The 17,233-nt window shown below is 43.4% G+C and overlaps 1 protein-coding gene across 5 annotated transcripts in view; it reads right to left on the bottom strand.

Moving 5' to 3' along the window:
• CACNA2D3 (calcium voltage-gated channel auxiliary subunit alpha2delta 3) overlaps positions 1 to 17,233 on the bottom strand; it is an 860,192-nt gene that overhangs the window by 722,769 nt on the left and 120,190 nt on the right. Inside the window, exon 1 of one of the 5 annotated variants that reach the window (XM_058726527.1) lies at positions 13,445 to 13,568. The exons of the other annotated variants lie outside the window; for them this stretch is intronic. The gene's annotated coding sequence lies outside the window, so the exon portion shown is untranslated. Of the gene's footprint in view, positions 1 to 13,444; positions 13,569 to 17,233 lie in introns of those variants that run through there. 5 annotated transcript variants of the gene reach the window in all.

Genomic DNA, 17,233 nt, shown 5'->3' on the forward strand with positions numbered 1-17,233 from the left:
AGATCACAAGGTCTGAATTAAACGGTATCCACATATGACCTTGCCCAACCTCAAACTCAGACTAGCTGCTTCCACTTCTGGTATGCCAAGCCAAGAAAAGCTTTTATTTGTCTGTTCTCTGAGCCAATATTTGACCGGTGCTAATATTATTATTACTAAACAATGGCAACCCAACAGATACCATATACTGAGGTCTTTCCTCATGTGTCAGGCACTTTCCAAAGTATCTGACATAGTTTTAAATTTCCTTCATCAATCAAATTCATGAAAGAAAAAATGAATGTTTCCAGAGCCACTGACTCCAAGGTTACAGTTCCCAAATACTCTACTTCCTTTACCTATTTCATAATTGTTAGAATACAAAGACTAGCCCAGCTTCAAGTCCCAGTTTTGCCAAGCTCAGAGACCTTGGACAAGTTCTTTTTCCCTTCTCCAAACCTCAGTTTTCTCATCTCCAAAAGGCTGACAATAATTGTCCCTAATTCACAGGGCCACTGTGAGGGCAAAGTGAAATCAGGCACACATCTCCGCTTAGTGGCAAGTAAGTGGTCACAGGTCAGTAATGGCAGCCACTGGCCACCGTATCAGCAGAGATGGAACGACGCCCTGTATGGCCGCTCCATGAAGGCTGTCCCATCTGCAACAGACAAGCAGTATTTCTTATACATGAGCAGCAACTTCCTTCCTATTAAAAATCTGTCATATGAGCTTTTTCTTTAAACCTCTTTTCCAAATTCCCATGCCACAACACAGAATATTAATATTCCCCAATTGCCAAAGTCAGCTCACTGTTCCAATTCTGAATATAAACACATACCAACCCCGGGTTTCAGATCATTAACTTCTTTCCTTTTCTTTCTTTCATTTTATCATTCCTAACTTAGAGCAGCCAAAGAGATTCATATTTTAAACATCATTTAAAAAAAAAAAATTCCCTTGCTCCCAAGCTGAAACCTTTTTGTGCCATTAGCTTTAGCCCCAAAATTGATATATGAAGGAATTTGCAGCCCCCTGAAAACCACACATGTTTAGAATAGAAAAAATAATTCAAGAGCAGTGGACTCTGGAATAATCACTGAGAATACCCTGCCCCATTGCTACCAAAAAATTATAGGTACCCATCTTCCAAATGTCATTTAGGATATACTTTTGAAGGCCTACGAAAAGCTTAAGGCAGTCTGGGATGAGGTATTCTTCACCTCCAACATGTGCCCTCAGTATAAAAAGCATCAAATGATCTCAAACTCACATCCAACTTTTGACTCCTGAGGAACAGTGGCTAACTCCTTTCTGGTTCAGAAGGGATACCCTTAATTCTTTTTTTAAAAAGTAAAGTATGGAGTGCTACCTGAAACTTGACAAGCACTCGTCCCAGTGACTGGAGGAGAGGGGCCACCATGCACCTCCAATGGACACTCACAAAGTCCCTAAAACCATCTACTTCTGGACTGAGCAACCCAGAACAGGGGGTTCCAGTTTGTCTGAGCCTCCTTTGCAACTCCAACAAGCCACTGTCATTAAAGAGTATTCATGGAGGGTTATTCAAGGAGGCTGAATATATATATTCCTCGCTGAAAACATCACATCACAAGACCCTAGCCATGGAAGGTAAACACACACCACTGAGTATGAGCCAGTATGCAAAGATACTGTTTCCAAACTATTAGAGTTTTACCGTCACAACTGTAATGTCTGAACACCACCTGCAATATTTGTTTTTTAATAAACTCACATTTTCTTCTTACTGCTCACGTTAGCCTCATCCTTAAGCCAAAATGACAACGACATCATGGTTGTGCTAGTTATGTTTCCCCGATTTCACATTAAGATAAATACAAACTACGGGTGACTGGGTGGCTCAGTCAGTTAAGCATCCAACTCTTGGTTTGGCCTGGTGGCTCAGGTCACGATCTCATAGTTCATGAGTTCAAGCCCTACATCTGGCTCTGTGCTGACAGTGCGGAGCCTGCTTGGGATTTAGGAGTCTCTTCTCCCTCTCTCTCTGCCCTTCCCCTGCTCACTAGTGCTCTCTCTCTCTCTCTTCCCCCCTCTCAAAATAAATAAACTTAAAAAAAAAAAAAAAAAGATAAATACAAACTACTGAAATGTAAACCATCTGTGGTCCATGCTCAGAGCAAAGTTAAGATGAAGTGTGTAAAGGATCAAGCAGTGTTGCTTAAAAAGAAGCCTCTGGACTGTCTCCATGCTCTTTTTACAAGGACCTGCCCTGCCTGCTCTCGTAAACCATCTTCATGTGCCCAAGTTTCTGCTGATGGGGTCACTTGGTTCCAAGGGCCACTGAAATGACAGTGGAGTAAGCCAGTCACAGACTCATGGTTAACTGAAGGTGAGCAGGAGGTCTGGTCAGGCTGGGTGTCATCCCATGTCATCACCTTGCCCTATTATCCATTGTGCCTTGCCAAATTGGAACCTAAAGGACATGGTCTGGTTCTGCCATCGTCACTCCCTGCAGCCTTGAATTCTGTTCCGTCAGCCTGGACCACGCAGCTGTTGCCACCCTCCATCATGCACTCACTCATTCAGCAGGTACCATTACCCCACGAAAAGACTTTGTGTGAGAACGGACACCTAGGCGGCCAACAAACCGGCCATAATGCCCTGCGATGTGCAAGAATAAGCTGTTTCACCGGGCACACCCACGCTTATGTTCCTGAAGAGACAGCCCACTTTGGGCCGGCTGTGCAACAACAGAGCCCTCTGTTCTCCGCAGCCATAATCCACCACCTTTAGCCAGAAGGCAGGGGAGCATCAGGCAACGTGAAACTCCCAAATCCAAAATAAGTGAATTCAGGAAACTGGCACTCTTAGGAAAGTCTGATCCCTCACTTGTCTCTCTCAACCTTGATCCCTCACTGTGTCTCCTCTCAACCTTATTTTCCCTTTCATTTATCTAGAATGACAGCCAGAGAGACATGGGCACATTTGTTATGGACAGCAGCTAGCAGGAGATCCAATTCCAGGGTAAGCAGCATTACCTCGACCTCATATTCCAAAATCTCTTGTGTTAATCTCATACATCATAGAGATGGCTAAAGGACTTCTCACTTCCAAAAGGCTCAAACCAAACTGAACCATTTTCTGGGTTTGGCAACAACCCGAATTTTCCAAGAGTCACTGAGTTAAGTCCCTGTCCTCTAAGAGCTAAGACCTTTTTCCACTGCTTTTAAATATGATTATATGTAAAGAAAAATTGGCCCATACTTTTCTAATTCCTGTGTCCTTCACTCATCAAATGTTTTCTCTGAAAGCTATTTGGTATCCAAGAAGGCTTTTGAATATCTTATAAGTCTTTAAAATTCCTCCCCTCTTTGAACTTGGGAAGCTGCATTTTTTTTTGCTGAGAGCAAACTAAATTTGAACCTCAAAAGGTTTTAGGTCAGTCGGAAATTTAAACCTCCTCCAAGTACAAGTGGGTTGTAACCCAAAATAAAAATTAAGCTTTCTTATCTTAAATATATATATATTTTTTCCCATTTTCCCCTTCACATGTCTACCAAAATGAGAAAGGTGTACTCAGGAGGAGGCTGTATCTCTCAAAAAAAATGTGGTCTTGAAGCAGTTTGACAGCTTGACAGTTTTTGGTTCAATGGACTAAAAAGTAGAAGACTATAATTTAATGTGGCCAAGTGTACCCAAATAAATAAGAAAGTGTAACCAAATAAGAGTCATGTACCTCTGACAGCAGTTGGTATAAATTCACTAGTACATCGAGCCCATTATAAACTAAAGTGCTAGATAAAAAGTCTGGTCACCATCACCTATGGGCTGCCTTTCCACTTCATTGTTGGTAGAAAAAAAAAAAATCAAGAAAAGGAAAAGAGTGAAGACTTCAAACTTTTTCCACTCCTAAACTGAAAGATGATTGTAGGTCCAAATGAAGAGAAAAAGATGAACACGCCCCCTTCATCTGAGCCTTCAGGACAGTTAATGCATCTCAGAGTTCAAAGCCAGGTGGCTTACACTTCCTTCTGTCCTTCATTGTTCTGATTTTCAAAGAAAAAAATCCTAGGCCCTGTGATTATCTTTCATCATTATACAAGACACATTAAATATAAGAGAACCTTTCCCTTACTTCATTTTTCAACACTAGAGCAGCAAAATCAACCCCCAGAAGTGATATGAGGACAGGAAGTAAGAGCCGTTTCCTGAAATGCCTGGGCTACAATCTTTGTAATCAGCCGAGGACACCACCCACCACATCTGGGTGGGCACCAGAGCCCATTATGCTAACTATGATTGAGCTGGATGAATAGCAAATCTGTCATATTGTGGCTGGGCAGCAAGTGGGAATAAAACACCAGCATCCAGGATGTGCTGCTGCATAGCATAGAAGGCAACCATGTCACTACAGAAAGGCTAGTCTCCTTCCAAATATGTCAACCGGCCCACATTCATGATGCAGTTTAACAAATGCCATTTTAACATGCAAGAAAGTGAAACAAAACAAAACCCAGCATCCAGACCACAAAACCCCAAAGGGGCTGAGATTCCCACTCTACAATGGACAGACGTCATGCCTGGCTTTCCGTAGGTGGCCTCAACATTATCCTAGATCTCTGAGATCTCTGTGAGCCCTGTGAGGCAGGGCTGTGCATTTTCTCTGTGCTCTCTGCAGGGTACTCATAAAGCGCCTGGCATGCCAAAGGTGCGCATCAGGTATTTGCTGAATCAATTTGTCTGCACGTTGACAAAGGCACAAACCAGCCAGTAGGCCCCTCAGTGAGTCCCTGGTGAATAGCATACCATCCCGCCACACACTGCTTCCTTGGTGGCATTTAGTATCTAACTTCCCGGAGACCACGGGTGCTCAAGAGAACTGAGAAACCCCGGGCTCTGCTGTTGCAGTACCTGACTGCAAATCTTGGCATCCCTTTTTAGCTGTGTGCAAATTACCTCATCTCTCCTTGCCTCAAATTCCCTCTCCTGTAAACTGACAAGAAAAACAACACTTCGCCCACTGAGGTGCTCTCGTGATTAAATGAGATAATCCACATGAGAGACTTAGTCTAGGAAACATGAAGCGCTCAATACATGCCAACTAGTTCTTTACTTTCACGATTGTGGGTCAGTAAACAGTCACCAACATACACACTTCTAACAAACAGAACTCTTAAATTCAAATTAACAGTCATTAAAATTAACAGACTATATTTCCAGGAATCAACATAAATTAATGTAAAAATCATACGACAGAATAAAAGAAGCAAACTGCACATATGAGTGCACAGCAAGTGTTGCATTTGTGTTAGAACAATGGCAGTAGCTTTCAAGGTGAGTGAACACACACACGTGTGGAAATATAACAAAAATTCTCTACAAGGCCACGTCTATCATAGTGCTCACCTGGAGGGGGGTGGGGAGTCTAAAGGAGCTTAAGTTTACTTTGTAATGTTCTAATTATAAAGCAAGTGGATTCCGGAATCATTTTCTTAAGTCATCATTAAAATTTTAAAACACACGTTTAAAATGTACACCAAAAATAAAAGCAAAAATGAAACACACACGCGCGCGCACGCACACACACAAAAACTCATCTCCTCTGGCAGCACCAGGAGGGAGCTCTCCATGTGGTTGCTGGAGGAGGGAGCTGTAATTACTTAAATAATGGCTTCTTGGCTAGATCGCAGGCTCTGCCTGGCAAGAAACCCACTTGCCTTATCATTCCACTTGTGTCCCCAGCACTGATCACAGCACTAGGCACACAGTGGGTGTTCAGCCTGTATCTGTAGACCAAATGGATGCCTTTAGGAAAAAAAAGAATTCCAAAAGCCTTTAAGCAACTGGATAAGGTCTTTCATTTTTCAGTATCTTCCTTGAAATTCGAAGCACATTTAATTATTTAACTTTCAAACTAGGAGAAAAGACTTCTGGTCAGCCAAGGGTTTAAGAAGCATGTTTAAATCACAGATATTTGGGGAACTCTCCTTGCCAAAATGGTGCTGTTTTTATTGTCCCCCCACCCCCATCTCATGTCACGACCTTGGAGGCACAACAAAGAGATTTCGTAGGTGGGTCCCACACGGCCTGATGTTGCGATACACTATGCAGACATGGTCTACCAAGTCTTGTGGGCCGAAACAAACACGTCAGCAAAATCTACCCATCGTTGCTATAGATTCATGTCGGTCCAGCAATTATACAGGCTGTCACGGGTTCTGGGAACATGCTAAAGTGAAATATAGAAGAACTCCTTAGAGAGTAGCAGCAAAAAAATCGAAACTGCTGCTCCTCCACTCCAACCCCCTCTCTTTCTAGACTGATGTCACCACCCTCCCTCCCCTCAGAAGAAAAACCATGAGAGCTGCAAAGAGCCACCTACTGTAAGTGGCTCATTGGTGGGTCATATTAAAGCACCGTGGAGGGAGTCATGGAATTCCTAGGGGGAGTACGGGACACTTCAAACATTCCCCTCTGTAAACCTACGATACGGTATCACTAAACACACAAGACCGTGCACATTTCTGAACTTGAACTGTCTGTGTTGGGGAGACGGATTTTATACTTCCTTCACCCTCTGCAGAAGAATGGGTGAATGAGAAATTTTTTTCTTCTAGCCATGAGAAATCACAAAATGTTCACAAGGAGTTCTGTGGTCATAAAATCCCGTGTCCAGACCAGGCAGAGTAAGGATTTCAACCAGGAACTGCCCTCCACCCTCATTATTAGCACCAAGGCCTAGAACACCCACTCTGTGCCAAGTCCACCATAAGGATCAGAGGGTCCAACAGTGGACACAGCAATCCTAGGACCACACTTAAGGGTCCAGCAGAGAAAGAAGAGGGACACACATGATCACAAATTCAGTTAATCCACACAGTAGCAAGTGTCAGAAAAAAAATCTAGGTGCCAAAAACTGAAACCAGACTGCAGACATGGAGAGAAAATGGGCTTGAGTAGTACCTCTGGTTCTGAAGATCTTTGTAAGGATTCAGTGAGATCATTTAATTACAGCACCCAGCTTAATGTGGAGTCGCAAACTTGAGTATCCCATTCTACCGCCCTCTCTGTATCAGAGAAGCTGGAGAGAGATGCTAAAACAAATTGCTTAACTTACTTGAATGAGCTCACTGCTCAGAGGAATGAGTAAACTACTCAGCCATTTATTGTTTCTGGAAATATAAGTGACCATTACTGTGTGCCAGGACACAGGTGCCAAAAATACGGCAGGGAATAGGTCAGACTATCCCCTCACTGCCATGATGCTTATATTCTAGCGGGAAGACAAAACAAGGAGGAAATGAGTTCAGATCTCAGAGAAAGCTATTAAGGAGAAAAGGAGGCAGGGTTATGCATGACAGAGTTAGTAACTGGGCAAAGGTCTTAGGTCACCCGGTCAAGTGCAAGCTCCTCTACAAAGATGACATATGAGCTGAGACCTGAGTGACAAGCCAGGTACATAAAGAAAAGGGAGGGAGGAGTATTCAAGTCAGAGGGAACACGAGAGGAAAAGTCCTGAGCAGAAAGAGGTTGGCATGGTTAAAGAGGATAAAGAAAGCCAGTATGGTCGAAGCCTTGTTAAACACTGGGGAGAAAAGGTGAGCGACCCAGTGGGGAAGGAGACACATCTTGGTGGCTTTGTAAGCCAAGGTGGGAATTTGAGGCACTCAATTCTAGGAGTCTGCTCCCCAGAGAAAAAGCACTATGTATGGCTCCAGGGAGTGACAGCTCAGCATGTATACAATAAGTACAATTCCATTAGAAAGCAGACGAATTTGTCCTGTGGCCAGGTCCATAGAAGGAATGGCTCACATAACTAGGTAAACAGCTGACATCGTTTACAAGCATCAAACATTACTGGGTTCACTTGTTGGAAGATGTTAGGATTAAAGACCCTGGATTCCCAAGGAGGAGGAGGAGGAGGAAACATCTTCCTTCTACCCATATATTACTGAATCTCCACAGAACAGCTGGTCCGTAAATGCAACTGAAAATCCCTTAGCACCGCAAAAGCTGAGCAGCTAGAACCCAGCACTTTGCGTAAGCAACCGAAAATTCTGTCTCTTCTCAGAAGCCCCTATTGTGCAGCTACATAAATGTATTGGTAGGCTTCTGTTTTAACTAAACTGACTTTTAATTGTGTATGTTTCCTTCACAGAAAGCCCTGATGATATATATTTATGATGCTTTCCTCATAAAAGTTACTTAAGAGGACTCTTGGCATCACAGTAAATGCTTCCAGAGGTGACCACATGGCCTTGTGAGTCCTGAAAAACAGCCGCCAGGTGTCAGCTTGGCCATTCCCTCCTGGAGAAGGTCTTTCAATCCTACTGCCTGGCTCTCCATATAACAGAAATGAAATCTCACCAGTGTGGCTTAACTAAGTGGAGGCATATTTCAATTTTTTGTTAGTTTTTGGAGGACTTTTTTTTCCCCATTAAATATGCATGTTGGTTTAAGCTAGGCAACCTGAAGAATCAAGAACTCACAAGTGTGGATTATATCTACATCGGCTATGTTTGTTTCTCCCTGCATTACGGCTCTCGGCCCAATTGACTTGCTTCCAGATAACTACTTCCTAAGTGTCCTGTCAGGTTCACATCACCATGCCAGACTCATTCCCTCAGTTTAGCCACCCTGGTAGAAAGAATGTCTTTCTCACTGGTTCCTGGACAGAAGTCCAAGGAAAGCTCTCATTGGCCTAGTGTAAGTCACAAGCCCTTTTCTGGAGCAACTCATGTGTCCTAGGACCTTGGAAGGCCGACACTGGGCATTCGTTCCATCTTGTGGCTGGAGCTTATAGGGTTCCAGCAACAAAACGGAGGAGGAGATGATCCCCAAAGACACCCCAAACTGGGCAATGGGAAAGCGTGATGACCAGGTTGCTACTTCAGCCACATCAGTCCACTCCAGCAGAGGTGTGAGTTAATGAGGTTACGTGTTGCATCTCACCATATGCAACTGAATAATGTGGAATCCTCCTTCCTAGCCAGCATCATCTGGAGTTTTATAATTCTCTGAGTCCTGCTATCCTAGGCTATTTATTATTAATCAGTCCTGATCCCTTCAGGTGTTGTGAAAGTGTTCAATCAATACTTTCAAACACTTACATGACTGAGCAGAAATAGAACTACTTACCTCTAGAGCCATCCCCAACATTCTCAATTGGGTATTTTATATCGGCTCTTTCCCCTGACCACTGATAGCATAAAATCTCTTCCTTCCAAGGTGTAAAAGGAAAGCTCTGACACTAGAATGTCTCAAAGACAAATCAAGTTTAATGGTAAAGGTGGTTTCAAGCTCATGAGCTACAGTGGAATCAAACCTACGTTACTCTTTCTTGGCCTTTGTTCTCCAACATCAGGCAGAGTGGCCACCTTCCATCATCTGCCATCCCAGACGCTATCTGACACAACCTGCCATATTTGAGTGTACAGTTATTGTCTATCCCACAAGAATGTAAGCTTCAGGGGTCCAGGGCCTCATGTACTAGGGTAGCCCCAGGGCCTAAACAGTACTTACACATGGCCAGCACTCAGGAATTACTGTTTGGCTATAGGATAAGGTGTCACAGAATCCCTTTTTCTTCCATAAATTCCCATAGTAGCCAATTTGGAAATGCTACAATAAACAATGATTAAATTAAAAGGCATTGCCAACCCAGCAGAACTAACTTCTGACTTATCCCTAGAATCTAAGCCATCCTCATCTTCAGTAGGATATCCAGCTAACCAGGGTTCCAGAAAGCCCTTAAGCCATGAAGGTTACTGTGCTTTGATGCCCCTCTGTTTCTATAGCCCTTTCACCCTTCCTGGCACCACTATGAACTTGCATACTTGATTTTCTTATAAAAATATTTTATAATACTTTCCTTAAATTGTACTGGGGTCTTGAATTATCCAACACAAGTTGGTCAGCTGATGAGGACTGAATGACAAGCCACCGTGGGGACTATCCCCACTTTCCAACTTCCTCAGTTGTCCTTGACTTGTCATCTCCAGTGGCCTTATCATTTCTCCAGCTGTGGGCCTCTGATGCCAACTGTATTCAGAAGATTCTCAGCAAAATGATCACACATCTTGAATTCACCTATTGCAACCATGAAAGAACATTAGACTCACTGCCATTTGCCTAATTAGTTCTATACCTTCCAGAAACACTTTGAGGTCTTCTTGCCTTTGTGTTGGCCAACAAAACCCCCTCTTTTTATAAACAAGCTTTTCAGAGAAGAAATTTACTCTAGCTGCAATCAACCTTTCTAGAAGGCAACATTCTCTCTGACATGACAAGAGCCACTACAAAACAACCACGGCGGGAACAGCAGCTGTACGATACCGCTGACACCTAAAAGAGTCAGGGGAAAAATAGCTGGTGGGGGAAAACACCAAGTCCATAAACATTGCAGAGAGGCGAGGCTCCCCAGCTCTCGTGCTACATGCAGCAACCAATTACTCTCTCAAAAGAAGAATGCAGGTCTTACATGAAGTGGAACAATTAATTTCACGCTTGTCATCCTGGCCTCAATAGTAAGTTGATTTGAATCAAATATTTGCGGTACATTACGGCTTGCAGGGGACAGTTCTGGTGCCTCCTGAGCTGACGGACTGCCTTGATGGCTACCATTGTAAAACAATCCATCAATAAGAGTAATTATGGTATTGATCAAAGCGGTTGCCTGCCTCAGATTGGAATCAATTCTCAGGAGTTGCTGGGAACAGAAATGTCTAATGGACTATTCCATCACTAGTCACTGCAGCAACTGAAACAGCTAATATTCTGGAAAGTTCTTAATAATTACTCATTGAATCTGCATTTCTGCTTCAGTGCTCCTAACTAGACCCTGCTTACTGTAGCCTGAAAGTCAGTCCAAGTGGGGGAAGGAAGGGCCAAATGCAGATGTATAAAGTGCTGGCATTGACAAAAAAAAAAAAAAAGAAAAGAAAAAGAAAAGAAAAAAAATGTAGAACAAATAATGTGGAAAACTACCTTCAATAACTTTATTGTGTCCTGTTAATCAGAGAAGTTTTTTTGTTTTTGTTTTTTTACAGAGTTTCTGGGTGAGAAAGTATACTGGGAAGAAAACTGTAACTCATAGATGCTGCTCTTAGAGAGGTCCCGGGCAGAAGAAGAAAATTCTGCATTTCAATGGTGATGGCATCAGTAACAGAGTAACACATTATCATTAATGTGAAATTGGCCTGCAGGTGCCATTCACCATTTCCTAGATCATGTGGGAAAATCTGGGAAGCAGCATGAACTTGGGGAAAGCCATATTAGCACATAAGCCTAATAAACCTCCTTTCTTTTTCTCTCACTCAAAAGCCTTTTTGATTTACAATCAGGCTCTGCTGTACCCAGGGCAGCCCCTACATGGAACACAGGAAGAGGCCTAAAGCTGCTACACTCCTCACCAGGTGGTCTCTTGACCCGCACAGCTGGAGAGAGGGTAGCTGTCCAATCTTGAGGACTTCCTTCTCTGGTCCTAGCAAGACCTGGTACCCAGCACAGACTGCACATCTCTACTAACAAGATTACAGATCTAACAGAAAAGGTGTTGCTGTCTCAGGTTTAGAGGCTTCCCTTTCAGGTTCTCAGCATACACAACCTTCTTTCAGGGTGCAGGCCAGTGATTCATCCTCGCAAAGCCTTACTTCTTGCCCCTAAATTTGACATTGACATTCCCTTTCCAGCTACGGCTTTTGCGTTTTCATTTTCTCATTATTTCATTGCTTGTCCAGCTCCGACCCTTAACCTCTCTGTGCTTCCATACATCTATGTCTACTCCTGTAAAGGGGGAGGAAATGATTAATTCTGAGGGTACAGCGTTTAGAAAAGGCTTACTTAAAGACATCGGATGTGACTTGAGGGATTCCCCAAGTACCAAAGTACCTAGCAGTGGAGATAGGGGAGAGGTTTTCAGGCAGAATAAATAAAAATAATATCAGCAGAGGCCAGAGAGGAGAACGGGGCGTCAGCTAGTGTTGTCTACAGCACAACAGTATTGTGGCAGAGACAACCCACGTAGGGTGGGATGCACACAGGGAAGGGCCTGCCATACAGAGCTCCAAGCATTATACTTCCTTAGAGGTAGCAGGGAGACAGCTGATGGAAATATTATTGTACAAAAGGGAACCCAGAATTGTTGTGCAAGATGAACTGAGAAAAGGAAAAGGAGTGGGAAGACCAGTCAGAAGGAGAGATGATGCTAAAACACCAAATTCTTACAAAGTAAACCTGTAATTGGGATACTATTTCAAATAGCAAGCGGATTAATACTCACGTGGACATTTCCCAATGCACAGCGTCACCCTGCATTTCATCACCCTGCATGTGGCTGCGAGAGTGGCCACAACATTATTAGGAATTTACAGGATCATTAGCCGCCCTCCTATTTATCAAAGCCCTATAAGACGCCTGAGTGGATTCTGAGTTCAGTTTGGAAAGTTTCAAGATAACAATACATTTATGCAGAGGCTTAGACGGTTTTAACGCCAGAATGACTCTTAACTCTGCTTAGCACTGCAAACATTACCATTAAGTCAAACATGATTCCATCTTAAAAGGGGGAAATCAGGGTTAAGGCAGGTTTTAACCTGAGAGAAAAATGTGTGCAATAGAAACCAGGCAGCCACTCCACCAGGGAAAAGTTACAGATGTTTGTCTTTCCCTCAGCAACCAAATATTAATTTCACTGATGGCGAGATTAAGGAGGCAGACAATACTCAACTGAGATTACGCCAGTGCTTTTATCTGCAATTGGCAGCACCCTGAAGCTGGGGCTGGAGGATGGGAAAGTGTCCCATTAATGCTCTGCACAGCAGATAGGTTGATAAAGCCTCCACATTGCAGATAAGGACTGTGCTCGTCCTAGAAATCCACAGACTCCCTTAGAGCATGCAAGCCACTGGGTATAGGGTTCTCCCATATCTTTCTTGTTGCTTCCTATGAATTTCTGATGGGGAAGAGTTTCACATCAATTCAAATAAGTTAGTAACAACAGTAACAACAATAATAGTAATAGCAACTGACACTGATGCAGCACTTATTACATGCCAGGCTGTATTCTCAACATTGAACATGTAATCTTTACAACAACCCCGTGCATTAGGTACTATTATTACCTCCATTTTCATGCAGGGGAACTGAAGCTCAGCGAAGTTCAGGAATTTGCCCAAATCCTTGTCTTCTCCCATTAACACTCAGGCATACATACGTAACCACCTGGAAGCTACCAGAAGGTTGCATTTGGTGGATACCTCGTCACACTCCTTCAGAGTGAATACATTGTGTTGTTCCCAAAAACAACAGTGGATTATTCTAAGCTACTTAAAGGTTTTAACTGGCTCCTAAGCCACCCGACAAAGGGGAAATGGAAGTGTGGGATGGAAGCCGATTGGGAGATAAAGAACCACCACTTAACCCAGCTCCTATCTGGAAATGGAAAATGACCCTCGAGAGATCGGACACATCCCTGACAAACCCAAACCTGTCATTTGATGGGAGAGCATCGCTCCTCAGAGAAGTGCTTCTCAAGTGGTCTCCAACTGCATCAACATCGCCTAGGAAAATGGAAAAAATCCGTATGTCGGAGCCCAGCCCCAGCCCCGTGACTCACTGTGAGGAAACACAAGGAACTGCATCTTAAACAAGATCCCTGCGTGATTTTATGGAGAGTCCTGGATTAGAAACTGAAGTCATCCCGATCTTGCTACTGTGGACTCCTCCAAATTGCAAGCACACATACACGAATATGCAAATACCTTCCTTCCTATCAAACATGTGTAACAGGAATAAAGAGACCTGACCACAACCTCTTATTCGCAAAGGAATTAATGCCGCAAAGCTCCTTATGCTGAACAAAGAAACACCTTAAAAACACACGCTTGCTATAGTATTTTGAAATATGTCACACCAACAAGAAGATGCTCTGGGCAACATTGCCTGAAGCAGTTGGGTCAAACCCAGGGCAGTTTTTTATCTTTGCTATTATATTAAAGGTCTAATTTCAGAGCCACCAGTAAAAAAGAAGGCCACGGGATGATTCATTGAGAAAATGAAATCAAATCCTAATCTTTAAAGACCAGCCAAAACCACAGGATCATTCAAAAGGCAAAAGTTGGGTGACCCTAGGATGGCCAGCAAAGTCTCAGAGAGTACGGACAGTTGCTGAGGCCAGGGAATGATTTCAGATGAGAACCATGCTGTGTGGAAGCTGAGATCCACTGTGCTTCCTTGGGGCCTATTCCTCCTGCTGGCCACACTCTTCTGGCCACCCCAAGACGTCTCCACCCTCTCGCGGAACCCACGGTCAACAGCAGGCTCTGGAAGAGTAGGAACACGGGAAGTGTCACTCAGATCCCTGGCACAAACGAGCTGGGCGACCACAGCCAGACAGCAGGGCACAGATGGCAAACGCCTGTTCCCCGGGTGACAACAGAATAGAGAGCAGAGAAATTCAGTTCGGCGTCCCTGGGTGGGCAGCCTGCACGAAGATACCAGAATGAAGAGCAAGACCATGGAAGCCTTGGTGTGGAATGTGCAGGAACTCCTGGAGACAAAAAAGTCTGCTTTTAAAGACCTGAAGCCAAGTCCTAATTACAAAATCCCTGGCCAGGTAAGTCTTTACAGAATCCACCCCCTCAAAGACTTCTAAAACAAAGAAAAAGTAAAAATAAATCCTAGTAGACAGGAGAGAGCCAAGACACCGGCCCACTGCCCTTGACCACAGAAATGAGACAGCTCCCTGTTCATGCTTGACCCTGAGACAGACATTTCCTTAATAGGTAGGGCTGATGTTATCTACTAGTAAATCTATATACACCCATTGTATAATTGAGGTATTTTCAAATAACTTTTGGTGTGCAATCCAGTACACAGAGCTCAACCTAAATCTAGCGCTATTTTCCTGACAATCGCATTATCAGACCATCCTTGGAGAAAGCAGAGGTTTTTCCTGTAAGGATCTGCTTGTCCTTGAGCAAAATTGTATAAAGGGAATTTTTATTTTTTTAAATGAGATTATCGTACTAACAAGGCAGCTCTGCAAAAACAGAAATTGGACCCACTGGGATCCAGGCACTTTACATACATGTATCTTGAGGTCCCAATTAAGGAGTATTTCTAGAGACATTACTACAGGAATAAAATCTTTCAAAAGCTGCTAATAGACAGTACATAAACACTGGAACCAAGCAGAGTTCAACAGAAGAGCTTGAACAGTAAAACACCAGGGCCTCGCTATAACCCAGCACGTCGTCAAATTTCACACTATTGTTCTGTCTTATCAACGGAATCATTTTATGACAATATCATTTTGATACTTATCTAACTAGCCCCTTGGAGCCAGGTCACCTAATAGTACTTCTGCTCCTTATCAGTGCCACACTTAAGCTCCAAAGGAACAATATGTGTTTAGATTCAAGAGAAAAAATACAGATTTCAAGGGCCAGAGCAGACACAAGGCAAACATTGTTGAGGGAGGCAATAAAGCTACTCCATTTCTGAAATTGCCCTAAAAACTAGATGGTGTGGGATCAATGTGGAGGGGAAGGCTGCAAGAGCCCTTTTTTGACCAAAATAGGTTGACAGTTGAAATTTCCACCCATTTGCACTCACTACAATGCCACGGTCTACAGATTCTAAATAAACAGTGGCAGATGGCAGTAACGATGCTTCCATGAAGAATCCCGCATTTGTCACCTTATTCCATCCTAAATAATCTATGGTTTCAAATTAAGTTGGTTATGCAGATATACTTGTCATCTCTTAGCTTCAAAACAAAAAGACACTGATTCTCACAGCAGAGTTGGAGATGCTCAGCAATTATGCTTCAGAGGCTGACTCTACTTCCCCACCTCTTGCAGTGACTTGAGTCCATCACTCTCATCCTTTGAGGAATCCTCTTCCCTCCTGTGCCCCAAGCCTATCCTTGCCCCCCCTTTCAAAACCCTGTAGCAGGATCTATGCCATGCAGGAGCCAAACCTGGATTGATTTCCCACTGGGTATCCATTTCCCAGCCTCTCCACTTGATCTGGCCCTGACTGTGTCTACCCATCCCCCTCACCATTCTCCCCTCTACATTCTTCGGTTGAGACTGTCCATACCTCACAATCTGCAAGCTGTGCTGCCTTGGAGCATGTGCACCTGCTTCTGCTTCTACCTAGAATGCTCTCTGTTCCCATCTCCATTCCTCCTTGTCATCAGGTCTCAGATTGAACGTTATCTTCATTGCAGAATAAATGATCTCTTCCCTGGACACAGAGATGGAATCACCACCTAGCAGCACACTAGCAGATGGCCTGTTGCTCTGCCTAGTTCTTACTTGCATCTGAGGACACTTTCTTGCTCATTTGTTTCTTATTTCCTTCCCCCACAAGACAGTAAGCTTCCTAGAAGCAGCACCTTGGTAACCTTTGTAAATAAAATGGATGTATAGTTCCATGTAACCACATGTTCACCACTGACCACAAAACAGGACTCTGCCGGATCCTAGTATGTATATCAGAACAAAATAACCAGTCATGAAAATCAAATAAGAAAAGTGGTAAGTAATATTCACTGGGCTAGTAAGACTCTTGCTGATCATGGCTGCTTTCTATCAAACTTCAGACTTCACAGATATTGTATTCCAAGAGCACATAATGATTTGTAGAAAAGCAGGGTTCTCTGAGGACCTTCACAACATGTACATGCCCGATGCATTTCAGAGAAGTCCTGACCAGTTCACCACTAACTGGTAACACAGGGCACTGACGCTGTGATATGAAAAGCATCAGAATATGATCTTTTCAAACACCAAAAAGGCAATTAAAGAGTCACCGGTAGCTATTTGGAGTCGCTGTGGACCACCTTTATATTATTAAGAGACAAGAAAAAGAATGGTCCTACTCACCCACCCAAAAAAATCCACAGTTTTGGTATACAATGTTGAATGCTTGTATATTCATCAGGGTTGTCCAGAGGCACAGAACCAAAAGGATGCATATATATAGAAAGTAGAAGATCTATTATAAGAAATTGGCTCACGCAAGTATTGAGAACAGCAAGTCCAAATCTGCAGTGTGGACTGGCAGCCTATAGTCCTAGGAAAGCCAGTGGTGCAGTTCCAGTCCCAAAGCCAGCAGGTGGAGACCCAGGAGAGCCAATGGTACAGATGAAGTGTAAAGGCAGTCTGCTGGAAAATTCCCTCTTGATCAAGAAGGCCAGTCTTTTTGTTCTATTTAGGCCATCAACTGATTAGATGAGGCCCACCACATCATGGAAAACAATCTGCTT

This window comes from Neofelis nebulosa, chromosome 4, assembly GCF_028018385.1.
Source record: "Neofelis nebulosa isolate mNeoNeb1 chromosome 4, mNeoNeb1.pri, whole genome shotgun sequence".
Taxonomy (NCBI): domain Eukaryota; kingdom Metazoa; phylum Chordata; class Mammalia; order Carnivora; family Felidae; genus Neofelis; species Neofelis nebulosa.